Source organism: Cebus imitator, unplaced genomic scaffold (assembly GCF_001604975.1).
Source record: "Cebus imitator isolate Cc_AM_T3 unplaced genomic scaffold, Cebus_imitator-1.0 Scaffold18, whole genome shotgun sequence".
In the NCBI taxonomy this organism is placed as follows: Eukaryota; Metazoa; Chordata; class Mammalia; order Primates; family Cebidae; genus Cebus; species Cebus imitator.
The window spans coordinates 18,635,162-18,641,349 of record NW_016107333.1 but is presented as its reverse complement, the minus strand read 5'-3'; the positions used below and the strand labels follow the sequence as shown (position 1 = coordinate 18,641,349).

Here is a 6,188-nt window from a genome sequence, read left to right as displayed (position 1 = left end):
TTTTTTAAGGCTGACTAGTACTTCACTGTGTATAAGTACCACATTTTCTTTATTCATATATCTGTTGATGAACACTTAGGTTGCTTCCAAACCTTGGCTATTGTGAACAGCGCTGCAGCAAGCATAGGAGTGCAGATAACTCTTCAATGTATGGATTTCCTTTGTTTTGAATATGTACCTGACAATGAGATTGCTGGATCATATGGTAGCTCCATTTTTAGTTTTTTGAGGAATCTCAAAACTTTTCTTCATAGTGGTTGTACTAATTTATATCCCCACCAACAGTGTGCAAGTGTTCCCTCTTTTCCACATCCTTGCTAGAATTTCTTGTTGCCGGACTTTTGGATAAAAGCCATTTTAACTGGGAAAAGATGATATCTCACTGTAGTTTTAAGTTGCATTCCTATGATGAGCAATGGTATTGAGCACATTTTCATATGCCTGTTTGCCACATGTATATCTTCTTTTGAGAAATGTCTGTTAAAATGTTTGCCTATTTTTAAATTGTAATATTAGGTCTTTTTCCTACAAAGTAGTTTGAGCTTCTTATATATTCTGGTTATTAATGCCTTGTCAGATGGATAGTTTACAAGTACTTTCTCCCATTATGGGGTTCTTTGGGTTGCCTCTTCACTTTGATTGTTTCCTTTGCTGTGCAGAAGGTTTTTAACTTGATGTGATCCCACTCGTACATTTTTGCTTTGGTTGACTGTTCTTATAGGGTATTACTCAAGAAATCTCTGCCCAGTTCCGTGTCTTGGAGAGCTCCCCAATGCTTTCTTTTAGTAGTTTCATAGTTTGATGTCTTATACTCAAGTCTTTAATCCATTTTGATTTGATTTTTTGTATATAAGGAAAGATAAGGGTCTAGTTTCATTATTCTGCATATGGATATCCAGCTTTCCCAGCACCATATATTGAAGAAACTTTTTCCCAATGTATATTCTTGGCACCTTTGTAAAAAAATGAGTTCACTCTAAGTGTGTGGATTTGTTTTTGGGTTCTCTATTCTATCCCATTGGTCTATGTGTCTGGTTTCTATGCTAGTACTTGGCTGTTTTGGTTACTACAGATGAACAGGATAATTTGAGGTCAGGTAATGTGATTCTTCTAGTTTTGTTGTTTTTGCTCAGGATCGCTTTGGCTATTCTGGGTCTTTTGTGATTCTATATAAATTTTAGGATTATTTTTTCTATTTCGGTGAAGACATAATAGGTATTTTTATAAGGATTGAGTTGAATCTGTAGATAGCTTTGAGTAATGTGGGCATCTTAACAATATTGATTCTTCCAATATATGAACATAGGCTATTTTTCCATTTTTTGGTGTACTCTTCAATTTTTTTAGCAGTACGATTATTTTATTATATACTTTATAAAAAACAAACGTCCAAAGACATACATTGTCCCTCCAACCCCACAGCCACTAGGGAGGGAGTTCATATCTTTCCTAATGTAGATCTGGCCATCTTATAAAGTAGACCACATTATTTGTTTCCATATATACCCATAGACACTTCTCTCCCTCAAATATTTCTATCTCAACTAATAAAAGGAGGTCCAAAGAGTATATAAAGGTAAATGAGATTTTCTTGCTGTTGTTATAGTACAAACACCATATAACTACCAGGGGAGTAACAGGGGGCAAAACAAAAATACAAACCCCACCTTCAGTGAAGAATGGAAGGCCTGTTACCTGCCTCAAGTAGCTGAATCACCTGCTGTAACTGGCACCTCCCTGACATTCATGGGTTTGTAGGGACGTGTGCCCGGTGATTGCTTCTACTTGCTTCCAGAGGGCACATGTCTCCTACACCCTTTCTTAGTAACTAAAGACAAACTACAGGAGAACTCAGTGTTTAGATTCTGCCCAGAGGTATTACATGCACAAGGAAAAACTAGTTATGTCCAAGTAGCAAGCAATAATATTTTTAAACCATTGTTAAATGATAACATTTGTAGAAATCAAAATATTTATTCACATAATTTTAAACTAAAGTTGAAGCTAATAAATCTTCCATGGTAGTGATTTAACTGCAAGTGATGTTTGGCCTCCTTTCATATTCATTTCTTCTCTTCAGAGTGAAGGCATATCAGTTATGCTTGAACAAGTCAATACAGCTCTGCAAAAGGGAGACACTGTTCCTGGCATGTTTTATTTCCAGTTCAGACATTTCAATTAAATTCTTTCTAAATGCTGCCACTCTCTTCCATTTGAATTTATCAGTCCTTCTTTTGCAGATTCAGAAAGCTGTTCAAATTTCTGGCAGCAGCCAACTTGACATCTTTGCTCTTTAACCAGGTCTTACCCAGAGCTTTGTTTGAGTTCTCACAATCAATGAGGGCTTTGGTGTATCTGTATAAGAGAGCGTTGGCAGCTTCAAGGTTGAGCATGTAGTATCAGAGGAGCTCTGTTAGCATTAAATCTTCATCTGATGAGACTTGACCCTCTACTTTCCTAAGTTTTTCAAATAGCTCAGCAACCTTCGATAGGTAGTTTTTGATGACTGCGGGCTTTCCTAAAGCCAGGTTATGTAAGCAGACTGCAGTGTGGATATGGTCATCAGCAACATTTTTATGAGATCTGGTCATTTTGTCAGCTTCCACACAAGAATCTTTGATCCTATTATGATAGTTAATAAGGAAGTTGTTCTCTTGCTCACAGAAGTCATCTAATTCCTTAACTCCAGCAAAAAGGACTTCATCAGCACTTTTCACCACACTTTTGAAGAAGCTACCAAATATCTCTTTAGCATTTTTCCTCCTAACACTTAGATTCTGATCATATTCCAGGAAAACACGAAAGCTGCGACCTTTACTGAGAACAGGGTGAGAAGAAAGCTGCAGAGAAAAGACTTCATGGGAGGACACAGTCTTTGGAAAAACAGGGAGATACTCAGCTTCCAGTTCTTGTTTCATCTTGGCAAACTCTTCTTTGGTCATAGAACCTCCACCTTCTCCCTGTTTCTGCATCTTCTCTCGAGGACCATGGAAGTTGGGCTTCATAGGCCCAGGTGGAATCTGCAGCAGAGGCAGGAACTCATGAGCCTCTTGTCACAGCAGCTATGTTTTCTAGTTGGTGCCTCATTCTACTCTTGCTGTTCCACAGGAGACAACCACTTCACTCCTGTGGAGCTATTTAAAAGTCAACTCCTGTCTTTTCTTAACCTTCCTTGTTTCTTCTGGCCACTTAAAAGGAGGTGTCTTCCCGAGAGTTGCATATTTACTTTGACAGCAATCATTTGTTCAGTTTATCCACTACAGACAATCATTCAGAGCACAACAGTGTCTATACTGCTTCAGTGCTGGCCTAAAACTAGTACAATCTTGGCCTAAAATGAATGCTAAACACCAACCATTAGCCGTCAAGATTATAAAGTCTCCAATATTCCAAAGGAATTTGTTTCCTAATCCCAAAGGATAATCAAGGACTCTAATTTTGAACAGAATGTATCTAAATATAAGCTTCAGTGCTAATTTTGTTCAATTATTAAGAAATCATCATTTGGACAGATTCTTCAGTCTGCCTGGCAGGACAAAAATGCATGGAAATTTCCTTTAAAATCAGTGAAGTCTCTGTTCCTGCAGCCAAGAATTAACAATCAAGGGCTGAAAACTGCCTCCTTGGGCACTTTTTTGTTTTTGGTAGACACTCTGTCACCCAGGCTGGAGTGAAGTGGCGTGACCTCGGCTCACTGCAACCTCCACCTCCCAGGTTCAAGCGATTTTCATGTCTCAGCCTCCCCAGTAGCTGAGACTACAGGTATGTACCACTATGCCCAGCTAATTTTGTATACTTTTAGTAGAGACAGGGTCTCATCATGTTGCCTAGGCAGGTCTTGAAATCCTGAGCCCAGGTGATCTACCCACCTTGGCCTTCCAAAGCGCTAGGATTATAGGCATGGCCTCCTTCAACACTTTTGAGAAATCTTATCACATACTATTACCAATACTAATGTTTCCTAGAAATCAATTCTACTGACATTGGAAAGAACATACTAGAGAAAAACTAAACCTAAAGGTAGATAAGACTAAAGTCATTACACTGTTTACACCCCTTTAAAATGTGAACAATGTAAGCCTGTATGCATCACCTCAAAGCTGTAACACTATTCCTTCACATATTTTCCAACTGATCTACAGTTAGCACATACTCTAGTAGGTAGATGAAATCAAACTTTTCACAATCCATTATAAAAAGTGTATATAAGTCTTTTTAAACTAAATGAATAACAAGGCAGAAAGAACTAGCTTATTAGATTTTTTAAACACTCACAAAAGTCCAGCATAGTCTGTTCAATAAGAGTGTCATGTAGCCACACAAAGTCTTCATGTTGCCTTCTAACAGAAAACTCTGGACTCTGAAATGTGGGCAGTGTGGTCTTTGTGTGCACTGTAAATTTGACCTTATCTCTCTCACTGAGCACATTAGGTATGTCAATCTGAAGTAAGGGATCAACATTCAGGTGCAGAGGTACAGATCTCAGCTTGCTGCAGTCCTCCTCCTGCTGCTGCACTGGCTTGGGAACCACAGCCATGGCAATGTGTGACTGGAGCAGGGGCTGCCTGGCCTTGCTCTGCTCCACAAGGAGGCCTCTGACCACACAGCCACATCAGGGATGTGAAGCCAGACACTCTCCCATCAAGAGAGAAAGCCTCTTCAATTTCTTTCATCAGTGTTTTATAGGTTTCATTGTAGAGGTCTTTCACTTCTTTCGTTAATTCCTAGTGATTTAATTTTATTTTTAGCTATTGTAAATGGGATTACTTTCTTGATTTCTTTTTCAGATTATTCATTGTTGGCATATAGAAATGCTACTGATTTTTGCATGTTGACTTTGTATATTGCAACTTTACTGAATTCATCAGCTCTAATAGATTTTTGGTGGAGTCTTTAGGTTTTTCCAGATAAAAAATCATAACATCTGTAAACAAGGATAATTTGATGTCTTCTTTTCCAGTTTGGGTGTCATTTATTTCTTTCTCATATCTGATTGCTCGAGCTAGGACTTCGAGTACTATGTTGAATAACAGTGGTGAAAGCGAACATCCTTGTTATGTTCCAGAGTTTAGAGGAAATGTTTTCACTTTTCCCCACTCAGTATGACACTGTTGGTCTGTCATATATGGCTGTTATTATGTTGAAGTATGCCTCTTCTATACCCAGTTTTTGGAGGATTTTTATCATAAAGAAATGTTAAACTTTATCATCAACTGAAACGTTCATGTGGCTTTTGTCATCAACTGAAATGATCATGTGGCTTTTGTCCTTCATTATGTTGATATGATGTATCACACTGATTGATTTACATATGTTGAACCACCCTTGCATCCCTGGGATAAATCCCAAGAAATATAGGACTATGTGAAAAGACCAAATCTACGTTCAATTGGCATATCTGAAAGTTATGGGGAGAATAAGACTAAGTTGGAAAACACTCCTCAGGATATTACCTGGAAGAACTTCCCCGACCTAGCAAGGTAGGCAAACATTCAAATTCAGGAAATACAGAGACCACCACAAAGATACTCCTCGAGAAGAGCAACCCCAAGACACATAATCATCAGATTCACCAAGGTTGAAATGAAAAAAGAAGTGTTAAGCATAGCCAGAAAGAAAGGTCAGGTTTCCCACAAAGGGAAGTCCATCAGGCTAACAGTGGATCTCTAAGCAGAAACCCTACAAGCCAGAAGAGAGTGGGGGCCAATATTCAATGTTCTTAAAGAATTTTAAATCCAGAATTTAATATCTAGCCAAACTAAGCTTCATGAGGGAAAAGAAATAAGATACTTTACAGACAAGCAAATGCTGAGAGATTTTTGTCACCACCAGACAAAATTACAAAAAGCTCCTGAAAGAAGCACTAAATATGGAAAGGAAAAACTGGTACCAGCCACTGCAAAAACATACAAAATTGTAAAGACCATGGACACTATGAAGAAACTGCATCAACCAATGGGCAAAATAACTAGGTAGCATCATAATGACAGTACCAAATTCATACATAACAGTATTAATCTTAAATATAAATGGGCTAAATGCCCCAATTAAAAGACACAGACTGGCAAACTGGATAAAGAGTCAAGACCCATTGGTGTGCTGTATTCAGGAGACCCATCTCGTGTGCAAAGACACACATAGGCTCAAAATAAAGGGAGGGAGGAATATTTACCAAGCAAATGGAAAGA

At 38.3% G+C, this 6,188-nt stretch overlaps 1 protein-coding gene and 1 pseudogene across 5 annotated transcripts in view; both read right to left on the bottom strand.

Annotated features, from left to right (window-relative positions):
• ANO4 (anoctamin 4) overlaps positions 1–6,188 on the bottom strand; it is a 324,230-nt gene that overhangs the window by 64,277 nt on the left and 253,765 nt on the right. The window lies entirely within an intron of this gene.
• LOC119469169 lies at positions 2,076–4,537 on the bottom strand (annotated as a pseudogene).